Here is a 20397-nt window from a genome sequence, read left to right as displayed (position 1 = left end):
CCGTATCCAGAAACGCACGCGTGACATGTTGTTGTCTATAGCAAGACCCAAATTGTCTTTACAAAGACGTAACGTCGAGTTTGCCAGATACAACGTAGTCTTTAAAAAGACGCACCTGTGAATGCTCTTTTAGGGAAAAAACTATTTTAGCATTCTGAAGCGCACAGGGGAGATGATTGCCTGCAACACAAATGGGGTACTGCAGCCTGATGTGTGCTACCCACTCGACTGGGGAAACCACCACCGCTGAAGCGCCGTACCGCCAACACCAAGAGCTCCAAAGAGCACGCTGAACTCATTCAGTCAGAGCAAAACGTTGTGAATGCTCGGCTCCGAAGCGACAAGCTGAATATGCGCTGCACCTGCTGCCTACTTATACTCACGCTATGATCAGCGGGATGCAATCATGGTATGCCAATGTGCATTGGCTCGTTTAGTTACACTCGAAGTGGATTGGTCTCTCTAAGAGTGACCAACTGAAAGGGAACTGGCATTGCTTATTTCAAAAAGTAACTCAGATATTTCCTTCTAAATTAAAAAGTAAAGTATTACTTTACTAGTTACTTAAAAGTCTGATTATGTAATATCAACCCTCAACTTAACCCTCAACAATGCTTGGTTGTATGTATTGGTCGTTGACTGGATTTTGAGATGTGGTCGTTGCAGTCAAAAGTGGAGGCAGATGAATATGAACTTCCATGAGCGTGGTTTAAGCAGACAGAATGATTGGAGAAGTCCTGCATACAGAGAGAAGTCCTTTGTTTTTCACTGAAAGATCCAGTTATGAAATTTTGGTGAAATATTATAAGGTCAAAACTATTTTAAAAAGCCACATATACATGAATGAATTCTTGTTCTCAAGCATTGAACAGTGAACCCTCTTTATATGTGAGATGGGTAAAATGGAAAATAAATAGAGATTTATTTCCATTCACTTACATTCCTCTCATAGAGACATATGTCCCCTCTTGATTGTTTCTTTGCAAATGGCCTAAATGCTGTTGAAAATGATGTAAGTTAAGTATGTAGAGGCTGATTGATTTTAAAATAACAAATGTTGCTTTGCAAAATGCTGTCAGTGTGTATTACTGCTACAATTATATAAAAAAAATGATTTATAGAAATGTAAAATGACTTATAGAAATGTAAATATTAACCACATTTTGTGTTTCATGTTTGCTTGTGTGCATTTTAGACTCTGGCTAGTCAATTAGTTGAACTCAAACACACACACATGCATACACACAAAGAAAAATTGACAACCTGTTCCTGGTCAAAAGATCAAACTATTAAAAAGTATCTTCAAAATTCATGTAAAAAAGCCTGAGGATGAAAAAAATAATTGTTCATTTTCTGCACACGCTAAAAGGGTTGGATAGTCTTTTAGCACCAGAACCTCACACTGCCTCTGGAAACACAGAGAGAGACAGCTGTGTGTGTGTGTGTGTGTGTGTGCTTTTTGGTTATATAAGAAGATTAACACGCTGTTCCCTCCCTCTCCTATGGCACACACTCACTCGCACACTCACACAAATCACTCATGCACTCATTGGCACTGTTCCACTGTCTTTTCTAATGAAGTTTATTTCAGGTGACAAGGGGAAAACCAAAATCTTTGACCCCCCCCCCCCCCCCCCCCCCCCCTTCAACAGGGATGTGTACAGTTCAAAAATGAATCGGAACTTAAAATCTAAATTTTATTTTAAATTGATGTGGCAAACAGGAATTTGATTTTGAACCCATGCTAGTATAATTAAAATAAACAAATTCTTAGAAATGTATAATATGACTGCCATTGTATAGTTTTAAATAACATTTCATGCTGCAGTATTTTCATAAAAATTTCTCTTTTATTTTGCTATATATTTACATTTAACTAAATACAGTAATGGACATTTTGTGCCACAGTATGGCACAAAATTAAAATAGTTAAATGTTAAATTAAAATTGTTTTAACAATGTTAGAATTTTAAAAACATTTCTAATTACGTCTAATTATACAAAAATGGGTAACGATTTAAAAAAAAAAAGTCTCCCTTATTAATATTAGTTAATGCATTAGCTAATGTATTAACAATTAGTAATATAATTATACATTTATTTATTAGTCTTTGTATATCTTTGTAATATTAATTAATACAAAACAATTGTTCATTCACAGTGCATTAACTAATGCTAACAAATACAAATTTTGGTTTGAGATGTTTTAGTAAATGTTATTTAATATTAACTAAGATTAATGCTGTAGTTATTGTTCGTTGTGAGTTAATGTTAAGTAATGCAGTTAACTAATGTTAACAAATTAGACTTGTTGCACAAAAATGTGTTCTGTTCCAGGAAATAGGAATAGGAATAATTAATAGGGCATAGTTATTTATATAATTAATAATTAATGTTTTATAATGTCTGAAAACATAAGATTCCAGTTTTATATCCTTTGGGTCAAATTCCAGCTCGTGATTTGAAAAGAAGCTAATGGTTTCATTCTGTCACAGTCACACAGAGCTTACACACGTCCACTTGTCCTATCATTTTGTACCTAAACTGCCTTGAGATTTGATATTATTGTATGAACATAGTAAATGTTGTTTGTGTGTATTAACCGGCATCTCACTGTTTCTCTTTGGGTCTATTAGCTGCAGTGGGCATTTCCCCAAGTAATGATGGTTTGTAAGAGAGAGTTTGTTTTCTAAATGTTCTGTCGATGTTCCAGGACATGGTGAGTTGTTTTCCAGTATAAATTATTGGGAACAGTAGCCTGGCCAGATGGTCTTGGAAGTCAGTATCCTGACATAAACTCACAAGCCACAGCAAGGTGTGCGTGCGTACGTGCGTGTGTGTGTGTGTGGGGGGGGGTTTAAAGTGCCAATTAGGTCAAATCACATAAAAGACTTAAATCCAGTTTATTCATGCAGATCACTGCAGCATCCTGTCGCAGTGTGAACATGAACTTGTATCAAATCCATAGGTTTATTCCAGTGTTCAAATTAGGGGGAAAAATTTAAGACTGGCTATTTGTATAATTTGCATGATTACCTTAAAGTGAAGCTTCCCCACAAATGGTTCATTGCATTAGTGTCAAGTTAATCAAGGCTGGACCCATTCCTGTAATATATATGGAGGCATAGAATTTTGGTTGTACTTGATTACTTGATTATAAATGGTTAATGTGTAATAGCATGGGATTTGTACCTAAGATGATTTATATCAGAATTAATAGTACCTCTGACAGAAATGAGCCGATTTGGGCCCAAAAAAAAAATGTATGTGTATATATGTGTATATATAGCACATTTTGCTTTTACCAAAATTGTATTTTTTTGCCCACTGAGGTAAATTTTGTAATATATTTTGGCATTTGAATTTATAAACAAAATATTATTTTAATTTGAAAGTCATATTTCATATATATGCGAAATATATTTTGGTCAGAAATGTGTTTATTTTCATTTTTTTCCTTGTAAACCTGAAAGCTTAAATTGCCTTCTTTTTTGTTTGTCCCAACAGTGTCCTGTAGTCAGATGTTAAATATGCAGATTTTTTAATACGTCTCATGCTTTGAAAAGTATTACGTTTCTCTCATTCACCTCACTTGAGGAAAAAAAGGCATGAAACATAACCTTATGTTCCTGTTGTGTGACTTCTGTGTTGTTTTACTGGTCAATCATTCAGTGTTTCATTATTATAAGAGTCTATTGCAGTGGAAATGCACACAGACATGCACACACACACACCGTCAAATGAATTGTCAACTTTTTTTGCTCATGCTGCTGACGGTTTAGCATTTTTGCTTTTATCTGTAGCCCTTCTGAGCTTAACATCAATTCAGATCAGAGAGCAGCACAGCTCTGTTCCCATTAAAAGGGGCTTTTTGATTTCCAGTGAGCAGTGTCACATGAAAATAAGAATCCACCCTGTTGTGCAAGTTGTTTTGAGAATGCCTCATCTCATTGACAAGCTCCCTCTGGACAGATCTTTTGTGCCCATTAGGAATTTTGTCAGGAACACACTTCATCACAGATTTTCTTTTTTAGATTGAATATATTTTTAGGGAATGCTTTTCTAATTTCTCATTTTCTTAAAAAAGATGCGTGTGGCCATCTCTTGCGATTGCAATGCACCTCTGCCAGGATAAAAAACACACCTGACAACTCAATTTTGATATTTGATAAAAAGTGACATTTTAGTGTTAAGGATAAAAAAAAAAAAAAAAACATCACTTCTAATGCCAAAATTAATCTCCCACAAAAGATGATACATTGAAAACCAGTCATTATATTTTGATGTTTGCACATGGAAAAGTTATAAAACTTCAACAAATGATTTGTCAGGAGGTTATTGGGAAATGCAGGATCATTTGCATAATGACTATTGCTCAAAGGAAATTGGGCAACTGCTGAACTTGTTTGGCTGAGCTGTACAGTTACCCAGTCTCTCTCTTGTACTCTTTTCTGATTACACAGCAGCCAGATGTTATGAAAAATGTTCAATCCCGGCTCACTCCTTTTTAGATGTGTATTTTTTTTTTTACAGGGTACACTTTGACCGAGTGAAACACAGAATTTTTATTTTTTTTAACCAGGGTTACCAGGGTCCAAGGTCTAAATATTTTGCCTTTAAACTATCTGGTGTAAGTTCTGGTTAAGACTGGTTAATGTTTAATATTTTTCCGTTTTTGTTTGTGGTGAGAGATTCTTGAGGGTTGGGTCTGGATACTGCATGACAGTTTTGTCATAAATGTGGTCGTCATTTTCAAGTTCTGTCTCCTAATGGATTCCTGAAACATCAGCAATCAATCTGTGGATTACCAAAATCACATCCCAGGAACATCAGAAGATGATTCTGTAGATGCAATTGATGTGTGGTTGTAAAGCGCTTATAGCCATGACCTTCTCAGTTTCATTTAAGGAATTTATGAAAATATCCACAGCCTGAAGGAGAAATGGGAAGGGGTCTTCAGTGGGTGATTTTTGTGTCAGTTTAGGTTTTCAGCATTCAGTTGTTCAGGGAACTGAAAAAAACGTGTTTTCAAACTAGGAGAAAATTTGTCAGGCTTTGTTGGACAGTATTAGATAATACAATGCCAAGGCTAACAGCGGTAAACGGTCTCTTTCATCACAGCTTCGGGCACTGAACTGTAGCATGTAAAAAAATATCAGAGTGACAACTGCATTGCCCAATAACTGGCCACAATCAAAGTTTTACACAACCTACCAAACAATGTAACACCACAGAGAGGATTTATTATACAAAACTAAGCCAGTTTCAATCTGAATGGGAAGTGCAAAAATCAATGTACAGTAGCGAGTATTTTATTAGTTCAGTATTCAGCAAATTTTTTTGTAAATTTTACTTTTTACTTTTAATCATTCTCAGCATTGCTTCATGTAGGTGTTATAGTGGATGTTAACTTCTGTTTTTTCTTTAAACTGCTTTTTCTGTTTGCTAACGTTGGCTTTCTGGTTTTAAGAGTGAATTGTCTAATCTGAGAGCCACTGGCAGCACTAAACAGAACAGACATCTATTGACTTTGTGCGACATTGGCTCAACCAACAAATTTAGTTTAACAAATGACTGCTTGTTTGCATTGAACAGTGGCATAAACTTGCATGAAAACAGACAGTATTTTTGTAATTATGTTTGGTGCCGATAGTGTTGCTAAGGCCCCACTTTATATTAGGTGGTCTTAACAGCTATGTACTTCTATCAAAAAATAAGTACAATATACTTATTGTGTTCATACATTTTTCATATTGTATTACAGAACACTTCTGCTGCTATTGAGGTGGGACACGGGTAAGGTTAGGAACAGGTTTGATAGTATGGGTAGGTTTCAGGGTGGATAAAGGTGTAAGGGATGGGTCAGTAGTGTAATTATAAATGTAATTACATAAATTAATTACAGATGAAATTAAATAGTGCCTCAGCAGAGCCACAGGCTGATCGCTTCCATGCCATTCCTCACTGATGCTGGAGTTTGTGCTAAAGGAGCCCTGACAAAGTATTGAGTGCATAAATGAACCTACTGTAAAGAACTTGAACTTTTATGTTTTGCAAATCCTTTTTTTGATTGATCTTAGTAAATATTCTAATATTTTTAGATACTAGATATTTGACTTTCATGAGCTGTAAACTCTAATCATCAAAATTAAAACAAAACAACTTTTGAAATGTTTTACTTTACATGTAATGAATCTAAAATATATGAAAGTTTCACTTTTTGAAATAAGTTACAATGATATTTTAATTTTACCTGTAGTAGTTAAGGCCAACTAATATAAAGTGGTACCGTTGCTAGAAAGAAAAAGTGATGTGTAATAAAATTCATCCTTTCATTTTATCATATATGTATTCAGAAAAGATTCCTCAATTACATAAGTTCATATTTTTACACACTATGGATGTTCAGCGTGGAGTCTTAAGTTATGGCCTGCCGTGCCCGTGGATCCTCTCTTAGGCTGTCATCAATCAGTGCTGTTGCATTCTGGGTGATTTACAGGGTGACATACCTCTCGGTCTGGCTGGATTAAAGTGTGGCTGGAATTTGATGACTTTGCATATGGTGGCAGGCGCGCCCTGCTTCAAGGCAGTAGCTTGATACATGGCCTCATGTTAAACTGGTCAGGATTTTGCTCTGGGATGTTTCTGTCAGTTAATTTTGCCGCAAGGTGTCTTTCTCTGCTTCAGCCTGTTTAAAGACTGAAGAGAAAAGAAAATGGAAAACGGCAACCTACAGAGTGCTTGAATTAGATTAAGATATTGACATTTCCTGTTATGAAGTGCCTTTTAATGTCATTTTACAGTAAATTATTTGGAGTTTCAGCCAGTGATATTTTGAGGTGATGTTTGTTTTTGTGTGTGTGTGACACTTAAATGGTTAGTTCACCCAAAAAATGAAAATGATCCTGTTATTTACTCACCCTCAAGCCATCCTAGGTGTATATTACTTTATTCTTTCAAACGAATCCAATCTGAGTTATATTAAAAATTGTCCTGGCTCTTCTAAGCGCTGTCATTGCAGTCAGCAGGTATTTCTGTTACACAGTCCAAAACATGTCAAATAAAGTGCGTGAATCCATTACAAACGTGCCTCACACGGCTCCGGGGCATGAATAAAGGCCTCCTGTTGCAAATCCATGTGTTTTTGTAAGAGAAATATCCACATTTCAAGCATAATAAACACATCTCTCTCACTTCATCTAACTGTAATAAGCGGAAGCCTTTCCGGCGGATGACATAGGATGTTGGTGTTGCGTGATTAGTGACGAACGCCGGTCACAAATTAGAAACACAAAGCGAGGATTTGTAAAGAAAAATGTTGGAGGATTTCAGTAAAAGCCAAGTGGAGATTTGCTAAAGGAGGTTATTTTTTGATAAACTAAGGAAACTTTGCTTCCTTTGCTCCTATAAACAAACGTTAGTTTTTGCGAGACTCACACCGGTGTCCTACGTTGTCCGTCGGAAAGGCAGTCTCTCGTGAACGTGCATACGACACACAGCGGAAGTTTATATCGGTTTATATAAAAATATGGATTTTTTTTTTTTTTTTTTTTTTTTTTTTTACAAAAACGCATCGATTCACTACAGGAGGCCTTTTTCACACCCCGGAGATGTGTGAGTCACGGTTTTTTAATGGATTCGCACACTTTATTTTACGTGTTTTGGACTGTGTAACAGAAACACCCGCTGACTGCAATGATAGCGCTTAAAAGAGCCAGGACAATTTTGAATATTACTCCGATTGGATTCATCTGAAAGAAGAAAGTCATATAGACCTAGGATGCCTTGAGGGTGTGTAAAACATGGACTAATTTTCATTTTTACTTTCATTTTAATTTTCACTAATTTTCATTTTTTGAAAATGAAATGATGACCAAGAAAATTACATACTGCATTGTCAAAATATGGGCTGCCTAAAACCCTATAATTATTACACTTTTGAGAATGTGTCTAATTAAATAAATGTGTGATTTGACAAAAATATGCCCTTTTTGTTATGGAATTTTTCAGTTACGTTTATTAAATTCAGAATATGCCATACAAAGCAACTTAAAAACATTATTAAACAAATTTTGAATAATGTTTATTAAAAAACAGTTTAATAATAGCATCGCTGCATTACAAAATGTCAAAAATTGACCTGAAAGTTCACTCACTGCACAATTCAATGAACTTAATTTAATGATCTTTTTAGTCAGACATCTTAATATAATTGTATTAGTTCAATAGCAACTGCTGTACACTTATAGGGCACTTAGAATAGTACTACTGTAAGTGCACTACTATACTAAGAAGCAGTCCTGGTTTTCACATAGGGCAAATAATTTAAAGAAATATATATTTTTATTGCTTACATTGTATAATATATTTGTAGCTAATTAACAGTATTTTTTTATTTTAAATATATATATATATATATTTGCATTTACCCAAATTTTATGATTGGAAATGCATTTTGCCCTTTGAAGTATTATTTTTGCAGTTAAAGGTTTATACAAAATATACTTCAAGCCACATATATTTACCATACAGTATATTATGCTTTTCTACTTTTAAGCTTTTTCTTGGTGAAAAATACTGTCACTATTCAAGCATGCTGATGGGCATTTCATTAGTCAAATAATAATAACATATAGCAAAACATAGACAAGTAGAGTACCAGTGGCGCTGTACTACTGTGATAATCAGCACAAGAAATGTCTCTCAGCATGCTATATTGATCCTCTTATAGCATTAGCCGGTGTACATCTAGGAACTTGTTTCTCTCTTATAGACTGACCTCTTCTTTCAGTGGCAGCGGTCACAGGTGCTAGCAGTCATCAGAAGATGACATGTGGTTCACAGCACCAGCACTGACCTGCTCTGAGCCTTGAACCTATGATTTGTCAGCAGGCCAGCTGCACTCATACAGTCTAAAAAATGCTGGGTTAAATAAAATCCAGCACTGGGTAACATATGGACAAACCCAGCGATTGGGTTGTTTTGACCCAGCGGTTGGGTTACTGCCCAGATGGTTGGGCTAAACATTTAACCCAACTGTTGGTTGAAAACAACCCAATCGCTGGGTTTGTTCATATTTAAGTCGTGGGAAGGGAAGTCGTGCAGGGAAGTCGTGGCCTAATGGTTAGAGAGTCGGACTTGTAATCCGAAGGTTGCGGGTTCGAGTCTCCGGCCGGCAGGAATTGTAGGTGGGGGGAGTGAATGTTCAGCGCTCTCTCCACCCTCAATACCACGACTGAGGTGCCCTTGAGCAAGGCACCGAACCCCCAACTGCTCCCCGGGCGCTGCAGCATAAATGGCTGCCCACTGCTCCGGGTGTGTGTTCACGGTGTGTGTGTGTTCACTGCTGTGTGTGTGTGTTCACTGCTGTGTGTGTGCACGTTGGATGGGTTAAATGCAGAACACGAATTCCGAGTATGGGTCACCATACTTGGCTGAATGTCACTTCACTTAACCCAGCATTTTTTAGAGTGTACACCTTTGCTGTACAAGCACTGTCAGGTCCATTGCAAGTGTCAGTTTAAAAGCTGTTATTCTTTTATTGGAAATTTAGGTGCACTGATGAGTTTTCTAAACCTGTGCTCTCCCTCATTATGCTGAAATTCATCAACCTCAAATGTCTATATCCTGCATTTGACTGAATGGAACCTGTAATTACTGATGTTTTACAAGCACCTTCCAAGCATTGCGCACTGATGTAATGGTGTTATGCTGGGTCTAAAGATGTTTCGTTACAGGTGCTGGGTTACTAGGTTAAAATAGGCTTGTGTAGTTTGCAGAAGGGCACTCTCTGCAGATTTGTTTGTGTGTGAGAGATGGTCCTTAACAAAATTTACTACAGTAAACTTAATTAAATTTGTGGAATTATGGCATTTGCTGTTTTTGAAATAGAACTTGTAACAATGTAAAAGTCTCTAAGGGCATTTTTGATCAGTTTAATGTGTCTTTGTTAAATAAAAGTATTAATTCCTTAAAAAAAAACATATTTACTTCAAGATTTTCGAATGGTGGTGCATCTAATCCTGCAGCATTTGTGCTGCAAACATGAATGAAAACTCAAATCAAATCATGTGGCTTGTTGAGGAGAGTCATACTAATATTGCTAATTCACTTTTGATTTTCACACAGGCAGATTTCAAACAGGCAAAATTCCTTTGAATTACCCTTGAAAGGGCTCAAACCATATCTTGAGACTAGAATATCATACTTGTTTGCTTTTGCTTTTTTATTTTTTATTTGACCAGGTCCAGTTAACAAACACTTACAAAGCACTTGGAAGACCACAACAACTGATTAGCAACAACCCTAAACTCAGAAATAGAAAGTACAAAAGCTGGTACTGGGGCAGTAGCTTTTGAAAAGGTACACTTTTGTACCTTTTAGGAACTGATTTGTACCCTTAAGGTACCAATGTGGACCATTTACATGCAAAAGTGCACCCTTTGAAAAGGTACTGCCCCAGTGACAACTTCTGTACCTTTTATTTCTGAGAGTGAAAGCGAGTTTTAAACAGGCACCACTTACAACTTTTTTTTTTTCTTTCTCAGAAATGTAAATCTAATTGCTTTCCTTTAGTATCTGTTTGTATCTTTTCATCATGTTTGCATATATAATTGTAAGGCTGCCTAAAGAAGTCTCTGTATTGAGTTTACAAATGTGTATGGGAGAGAACAGAAGTGTGGTGTGCTGACTAAAACGGTTGTCTTGTGGTCTGGGACCTTCAAATCTAGACTTTCTTTGTTCCTCCTTTACATGACAACAATTTATGAAGCTGTAAGAAAATATGGAACGACATAGACAGTAATACTGAAAAACACACAGCTTTTGATGATCTAGCGATTATGCAAATCAGCTGTTTTTGCAATTAAATTATTTCCCCATTTACTAGTTTAGTGAAAATATTGAGGCAAAAGTTTTAAAAAGTTTGCTTTATTTAATGACGGCAGCACTCAAGCTACATGAACTCCACAAGATTGTCAAACCTTCTCTAGTAGATTTGAGATGATGCATCTTGAGCTTCAGTGGAAGAAATTCACATGATCAAGTTGCTTTCTCTTTAAATCATATTTAGATTTTTTTTCACTGCATGTCTCAAATGTATTTTAGTCTTAACTGGAAGTTGGTTGTCAGTCTTATGAAATGTGTAGTAAGTGTTCGTTTCCTTTTATCACAATCTGAAAACCATGTTTTTCACATTCCAAAGTTGAAGGAGGATGTGGAAGACGCTAAGACTGTGTTTGTTGAAACTGTACTGCTTCTTTTAGTCATTCTGGAGGGATTAGGAAAAATTTAGGTAGAGCAATTGGATGGGTTTATCCACTCACTTATGGGCGCTGTGAACTTTTGGAAGACAAACTCTCACATTCTCACTAGTTTTATATAATTTCCCTGTTAATCATGTTCAATAGTGTAAAATAATGCATTATCAACACATTTTAAATTATGTATTCTGTTTAATAGGATTGTGTAAAAAAAAAATCTATAAAAAGGCTGACTCATAACATTTTATGTCTTGTAAATACATATTTATTATTTATTTTTATGCTTTTTGCATAATTTGACCAAAATACAGTTTAATTAAATTACGAACAATAAATACATAATTAATTTTTTTTATTTGAACCTTTTTTTTCTTGAATTTTGTGTTGTTACATGTCTCACATTTTGTAAAAAACATGCTCTTGTAATTATTCATGCTCTTCTAAATAATTATTTATATGTATTTTTAATGACTCTTCAGAGTTTAAAATTGAAAGGCTGGGAAAAGTTGCTTAAAAAATAGCAAAAATAAATGATGAAACCTATTAGATTAAATAAAAATCAAGCCCTGGAACATGAAAGTGGCCAACGCTGAAGACTCAGCTGTATGTGTGTGTGTCAGCATGTCAGTTTCTTTTTCTGTCCCTGTCTCCAGCATGCTTTATAGACTTTTCTATGGCAACCAGTAGTTATGAAGTTACTTATTGATCATTTAATCTTAACAGCTCTCATTCCTGCAGACTTCAGTCTGTTTCTACAACTCGCATGTCCAGACAGCGCAATTTCCATTTCACTTTCTTCCCTCGTTCTCTGACTGGCTCGCTTCTCTATTTTTAACATCCATTCACTGCAATGTGCTCCAGTCTGTCGTTTTATGTTCTTGAAGTTTAAAAGTGCTCTGTACTTGAGTTTTCTCAGGGAAAATTGGGCTTTTCGTCTTGCGAAAGCTGTCCATAGTTCAGTACAGTCGCTCTGGAACGAAATGCTGTTTATAGGGCAAAGCTATGACATCCTCAGTTTGTCTCGAATTCATTTAAAAGCTAACAGGTGTGATTGAATAGGTTTCTATAGACTGATCTGATTAGAGGCCAGTGATAGGTTAAAATAGCTCCTCTTGCTAGGTGCCAGACAGTGAAACTGTAACACACACACACACACACACACACATTACCATAGACGTCTGTTTTCACCTCGTACACTAGACACTAACACACAGGAACATGATCTTGTGCAGTCAAAAAGTGTGTGAGGTTCAAAATAAGCTTCACAAAGGACCTGTTAATAGATCAGCAGACACAAATGCACAGAGACACACACTGCATACCAGTCTTGCTAAACATCTGACGCTCTTCTCCCTGCACACTATCAAGGTTTAAATTTAGAGCTAATAAAGATATTTTGGCTATTAAAGCACAGCTTTTAACACAGTCAGCCTCAGCATCCCAATAAACAGTGTGATGGGTCTCATAAATGTCACTGATATGCTTCTCATTTGGCTGAGGCCCTTCTTGTCAGTCAGACAACAGTTACTCAAAGTTACTCAACCACATTCATTGATATTTTCTTTGTTTTGTCCTAAATAATTTAATCAATTTAAAACCAAAACTGCTTGTTTGACCGAAAAAACCCCCCTAAAATACTGAGTAGAAGAAATATTTGGATTATCATTTTATTTATATATTATTTTATGTGTGTGTGTGTGTGTGTGTGTGTGTTAAAGTTTCACTGTCTGGCAACTAGAAAGAGGAGCTCGTTTAACCCATCACTGACCTCTAATCAGATCAGTCTATAGAAACCTATTCAATCACACCTGTTAGCTTTTAAATGAAATAAAATAATTACTAATAAATATTGATTAATAAAATATTATTATTAAAATTAAATTAGCTTCTACTCAATATTTTATTTATTTTTTTCAGTCAAACAAGCAGTTTTGGTTTTAAATTACTGAAATGTTTTAGGCATCGGGACAAGACTATAATTTAGTTCTGTAAACAAAGAATTAATATAATATGAGAAATAGAGTTGTCTGAGATGAGATTGTGCTGATGACAAATATTACTTAAAAAAAAAAAAAGTCACTGAATAATTCACACATTAAAACTTATAGAAATATAATTTATAATTTAATATAACAAAAAACTATTTGTACTGTTATCAATTAATAACATTAATAATAAAATAATATATAAATAATATCTGTCATCAGCACAATCTTTCTCATATTATATTAATTATTTGTTTACAGAACTAAATTATAGTCTTGTCCAATACCCTTGGTATTGGTACCCCTGGTTTACCATCATAATAAAGACATTTTAATCTAACCACTCAAGGTTTTTGATATTTTGCTGCAGATAATAAGTATTGATCCTAACAGAATGTGCTAGAGTAGGCTAATGTTGCTATGGTTACCTCCTTGCTGTTGTTTAGTGCACTCTGACTTGAAATCTGACTTGAATAGTTATTGAAAGATTATGTTTGAAAAATCTGTTGAAATATGTGTACATTTAATTGTTTTTAATATTTTGCTTAGTATTATGCAAAGCATACATTTTAAAAAGATACAACAGCTGCAATTTTCTGTAGTTCACTTTGCAATGCACAGATGAATGAACATAGTCTGTGATGATCATCTGCAACACGTTTGTGTTTGTTAACGGTAATATAATATGAAAAGGAGAGAATATATAACAGATATTTGCATCTACCCAGCTTCAAGCGCTGTGATGTTGCTGTCCACCCAGTCCCAAGAAAACAATCCATTTGCTGGACAAATTAAAATAATGAATGAACATCCCCATTACAGCCACTTTAGCCTTGGTCTTAATGGGGCCCAAGAGTCAAGTCAAGTCAATATTATTTGTATAGCGCTTTTAACAATGCAAATTGTATCAAAGCAGCTTTACATCGGCTTCATATAAAGCTGGGTGGCTTTATATCAGCTTTACAGTATTTAGACGGGGAAATAGTTTGTCGAAATAGTGTCATTCTCCTCTGGCCAGACAAAATCAGCAGTTTAAATCTAGACTAAAGCAGAATCAGATTGTGCAAAGGACTCATCTGGTTCCTGTGGTCTTGTCCGGATGGCCGTCTTGGAGACAGGGCCTTCACTGGGGATTAGTCTCTGGGGCTCATCTAGGTGTCCTGGCTGTAGAGGTCATCTCTAGGTGCTGATCCACCATCTGATCTGGATACAGTCTGGATCTGGGTGGCTACGGTGATTTCGGAATAAGAAAGACACAGACTAATATTAGTGTAGATGCCATTCTTCTAACAATGTAACAAGTACATCAGGTGTTTTGGGAAGTGTTCCCGGTTCCGGTTGACCTAATAAATGCAGCCTAACAATCCTTTAACGGATTTGAATTATAGAAATGTATTAGTGTATTATGTGTAAGCCAGGTTAAAGAGATGGGTCTTTAATCTAGATTTAAACTGACAGAGTGTGTCTGCTTCCCGAACAGTGATAGGTAGATTGTTCCAGAGTTTGGGCCCTAATAAGGAAAACGAAAGAGAGCCGTGCACATGTTGCGTTATTGTGTACGTTGTCTTTAGAGCATTTCAGATGAACTGGGAACAGCGCAGCAGAACCAATAAGTCAACATAAAATGCTACTAATAACATTGCTCATCTAGTCATTAATCATTGATTATTTAAAATAATAAGCTAATCATTTCCCCATTTTGGCATTATATCATGTGTTTGTGTGTTGATTACACGGAATGATCACTGTGAGGCTCTTGGAACCCAGTAAAAGAGTGAATGACACATCTGTCCTCTTGTTCCTCCTGTGCTTTAATGTAATCACTTCACAGAGCACTTCAAGCTGTTCATACTGTGTACAATATGCCTGTGTGAGTGCGCCTGTGTTTCTGGTCTAGGGTTCAGTGAGTGTAAACACTTAACCTTCGTACTGCCATGTTCTCTGTATTTTTCAGCAAACACAGAAATGTGTATGTGTATAGTGCACTTTAGAGATGTTCCAGCCTATCTGATGTGTGATACAGCTTGTCTGAATGGGCTTGTATGCATAAATGCCTTCATGGACGCAAACACACACACACACACACACACGTTTGTTTTTGTGAATAGTGGGGACATCCCATAGGCGTAATGGTTTTTATACTGTACAAACTGTATGTGCTATTGTGGTTAAATAAGGTAGGTGTTAAGTTTAGGTATGGGGCGGGGTTTAGGGATCTAAAATGTGATCATGCCGAATAAGATTAATATGTGCTTTATAATTACTAATAAACACACAATATGTTATTAATAAGCATGCTAATAAATAACTAATTAATAGTCGGAATTGGTACCTACTAAAGTGTTACCAATTATAGAAATATGTAATCTGATGCACTTTGCATTTCAAAAGAGAAGTAAATAAGTAAATTAATATATGGCTTGTAAATGTTTGTGTACTAATGTGACTAATTTACATTCATTTATATAATAAAATACATTTATTAAATTAATACTGTATTATAATACATAAGAATATTATTATTTACAGTATCTCACAGAAGTGAGTACACCCCTCACATTTTTATAAATATTTTATTATATCTTTTCATGTGACAACACTAAAGAAATGACACTTTGCTACAATGTATTGAGTGTACAGCTTGTATAACAGTGTAAATTTGCTGTCCCCTCAAAATAATTCAACACACAACCATTAATGTCTAAACCGCTGGCCACAAAAGTGAGTACATCCCTAAGTGAAAATGTCCAAATTGGGCCCAATTAGCCATTTTCTCTCCCCGGTGTCATGTGACTCGTTAGTTTTACAAGGTCTCAGGTGTGAGTGGGGAGCAGGTGTGTTAAATTTGGTATTATCGCTCTCACTTTCTCATACTAGTCACTGGAAGTTCAACATGGCACCTCATGGCAAAGAACTCTCTGAGGATCTGAAAAAAAGAATTGTTGCTCTACATAAAGATGGCGTAGGCTATAAGAAGATTGCCACGACCATGAAACTGAGCTGCAGCACGGCGGCCAAGACCATACAGCGGTTTAACAGGACAGGTTCCACTCAGAACAGGCCTTTCCATGGTCGACCAAAGAAGTTGAGTGCACGTGTTCAGCGTCATAACCAGAGGTTGTGTTTGGGAAATAGACGTATGAGTGCTGCCAGCATTGCTGCAGAGGTTGAAGGGGTGGGGGGTCAGCCTGTCAGTGCTCAGACCATACGCCGCACACTGCATCAAATTGGTCTGCATGGCTGTCGTCCCAGAAGGAAGAATCATTCTAAACATGATGCACAAGAAAGCCCTCAAACAGTTTGCTGAATACAAGCAGACTAAGGACATGGATTACTGGAACCATGTTCTGTGGTCTGATGAGACCAAGATAAACTTATTTGGTTCAGATGGCGTCAAGCGTGTGTGGCAGCAACCAGGCGAGGCGTACAAAGACAACTGGGTCTTGCCTACAGTCAAGCATGGTGGTGGGAGTGTCATGGTCTGGGGCTGCATGAGTGCTGCCGGCACTGGGGAGCTACAGTTCATTGAGGTAACCATGAATGCCAACATGTACTGTGACATACTGAAGCAGAGACTGGGCCGCAGGGCAATATTCCAGCATGATAACGACCCCAAACACACCTCCAAGATGACCACTGCCTTTCTAAAGAAGCTGAGGGTAAAGGTGATGGACTGGCCAAGCATGTCTCCAGACCTAAACCTTATTGAGCATCTGTGGGGCATCCTCAAATGGAAGGTGGAGGAGCGCAAGGTCTCTAACATCCACCAGCTCCATGATGTCATGGAGGAGTGGAAAAGGACTCCAGTGGCAACCTGTGAAGCTCTGGTGAACTCCATGCCCAAGAGGGTTAAGGCAGTGCTGGAAAATAATGGTGGCCACACAAAATATTGACACTTTGGGCCCCAATTTGGACATTTTCACTTAGGGGTGTACTCACTTTTGTGGCCAGCGGTTTAGTCATGAATGGCTGTGTTGTTATTTTGAGGGGACAGCAAATTTACACTGTTATACAACCTGTACACTTAATACTTAACACTGAAGAAATGACACTTTGCTACAATGTAGTCACATGAAAAGATATAATAAAATATTTACAAAAATGTGAAGGGTGTACTCACTTCTGTGTGATACTGTATATAATAATAATAATATTTATTTAAAAACCTAATTTACTTTACTTACTTACTTTACTTTTGTCATTTAGCAGACACTTTTGTCCAAAGCGACTTACAAATAAGAAAAAGTAACTAAAACTAAAAGTTACAACTCTATAAATACTATATACCCACATATTTAAGAAAATAAAGAAATTAAATAAAATTGACACATGCATATAACAACATTTCAATAATAAACATATAAATGAAAAAACTAAAATAAAAAGCGATACTTCTATCCCTTGCCAGTGTCCCTGCCCGGTGGAGTCGCACGGTAGAGTCGATGGTCTTTACACTCTTCGGTCTTCACACTAAGAGGGCTTCACACGACGACTGCCGTGACCGCTGCCGCGGTATAATAACCTTTTTTATACCAATCCAACAAATCACCATTTCAATTCAGCTGGACCCACTTTCCTGTTTATCAACTAAAAATGGCCAAGCAAGTGCACACACTGACAAGATACGCGATACAGTACGAGACCAAACGCGATTTGAGCAACTCTCAACACAGTAAACAAAATAAGCGTTTCCTAGCAACGGCAAATGCGAGACAAGTAACAAGTAAATACACTCACGAGCTGATTTTAAACTTCGCTGATAGACTGCTTCTCTTAAAGACTATTTCATTACACTGCCTTCTGCTGGCGTTTGAACCCACTTTCCTGTTTATCAACTAAAAATGGCCAAGCAAGTGCACACACTGACAAGATACGCGATACAGTACGAGACGTATTAAAAAACTTTTCTTTTTTTTTTTTGCTTTCAAAGAAAACAAATACACACACACATACATACAAAAGAACAAATATGTGTGTAAATTCTTTCTTTAAATTCTTTTCAGTAAGTTGAAGCTGTTGAATTTTTTTTGATTTTTTTTTTTTTGGACAAAATCTGCAGCCATTACTGACTGACCCCATGATCCAAGTGCTATTTTGCCACTGATGGAAAATTATTCCCCTCAATCCTCCTCTTCACTCATAACGGCCCAAAATTATTCCAGCGAACCCCTTATGTCACTTTATCTCTGTGCATTTGCATAAAAATGTGAAAAGCAGATTCCATACTGTGTGCTAAAGGTTATAAAATGCAGGTAATCAGAGCGGATTCATTGAAACATAATAACATGTCATTTATTTTCATTGCCATCCTAATAAGGAAAGCATTCATGTTTTCTTGAGTGTGTTTTCTTTGTGAGTTAGTGTGACCGGCTCATAGCCTCTAGGCCTAATGCACCTTTCTCAAGCACCTCGTCGTCATGGCAACCAGAGGTTAGTGGTAGGCATGACAATTACAGCTGTTGAGTCGGTTGCTATTGTTACCTGCACAGGAAGTTTTATGCTCACATTATCTTCTCACAGATAAATCTGCAACAAATGCATCATATATTCATTCCTGTGCATTGATTTATTATTTTTTTCTGACTTTTTTGTTTCAATCTAAGAAATAATCTTGGTTGTATATTGTTTTAGGGTATTTTAGAGACCAAGGTATTTATAGATGTCATGAGGGTGACTCTGGATTTTCTAATTTGATCAGATATGCAATGGCAGATGGTATGCAAACACGCTCACACACAGGCATTTACACAGGCCTGAGTCACTGCCAGTGTTAGCTCACATAGACTGACCTTTTAATCAGGATTTAGACTAATGACACTGAACACACACAAACAGACACAGATTCTGTTCTGATGAGTTTTGTAAATTTTAACCTCTGTCTGCGCAAGTATATTGTCTTCATATTTTCTACTTTTACTTAAAATGTTATTTTGTGGACAGTCACATTTGATAGAAGTTCACAAATTATGTGGATTTCAACTTTTCCTTTGCCCGGCTGTGTCGTGAGCCAAAATGTCTTATGATTTCAACATAACGTTGTTTTCTCAAGATTTTGATTTCAATTTCTTGTCATCCTGATATCTAGATCATATCTAGACGCTAATCCAGACTAGGGGTGGGCAATATGACCAAAATCATATATCACAATATGAGTAATTTTATTTCACTGTAACGATATATTTCACAATATAATTAAAAAAAATTTAAATAAGGTTTTATGATATCAACATTTTTGATACCATTTGAAATTGCATAATTCTTGTCACCAGTGTCAATATCACAAAAATACTAGCCTAAAAAAACAAACTCAAGCTCACTGAAGACAAGTAAACAGTCAGTGATTAAATAAGAATAAAAAACTAATTAAAAGCAATAGGACAAAAAACTACAGTAGAACAAATAAATAAGAAATGCTACATACATTGTATAAAGTAATCAAATGTATAAAAACACTGCTGTGTAAACATGTATTTCTTCTTATGAAAGTTACACAAGTGACTTAGTCAAGAGCAGTGAGAGATTTTCTCTCTTTTGTTGTTTGATTAACATGAATGGCAGACACTTTAAGAGCTGCCTTGATCCAATATATTGTTACACACGTTTTCTTTCTCAGTTGTTTGCTTTCACTTAAGACCTAAATTGCTGTGTTTACGAGGATACTTCCAAAGATGGGCATTTTGGCCTATAAAGCAGCAAAAATAATAAAATCGCCAGAGGTGTGAAGTATTGGAGTAAATACTGTATCTTTTCGGATACTTTGTAGTTGTACTGAGTATCAAAGATATTAACAACTTTTACTCTCTACTTCACTAAATTTTTGAACGAGTATCTGTACGCTTTACTCCACTACATTTGAAATGAATGTTGCAGTTACACATTACATTTTGCATGGTACATAGCTTTTCTGCAGCAGTTTATTTCTGCTACAAAAATGTGATATCGCCAACTACAGGGCACTGAAAGTACTATATCTTGCGCGTTTTGCCTTTACTCACCCAAACTTGTCAACAAGGCTACTTGAGTTCCTTAGCAAGTAGTTGTGAATCACAGGTGTTTTAAATATAAAGACATGACTGCAGCTGGCAATGAGGCTGAAACCAGCACATCCAGTGCAAGAAGACTTTTTAAAAAATTCTTTATTTTTCTTTGTC

The 20397-nt window shown here is 36.2% G+C and overlaps 1 protein-coding gene across 3 annotated transcripts in view; it reads left to right on the top strand.

Annotated features, from left to right (window-relative positions):
- LOC306865569 (signal transducer and activator of transcription 5B-like) overlaps positions 1 to 20397 on the top strand; it is a 94910-nt gene that overhangs the window by 24447 nt on the left and 50066 nt on the right. The window lies entirely within an intron of this gene.

Source organism: Barbus barbus, assembly GCF_936440315.1.
Source record: "Barbus barbus genome assembly, chromosome: 4".
Lineage (NCBI taxonomy): Eukaryota > Metazoa > Chordata > Actinopteri > Cypriniformes > Cyprinidae > Barbus > Barbus barbus.
Note: the sequence above shows the minus strand (reverse complement) of the source record. Positions and strands in the feature narration are given on the sequence as shown.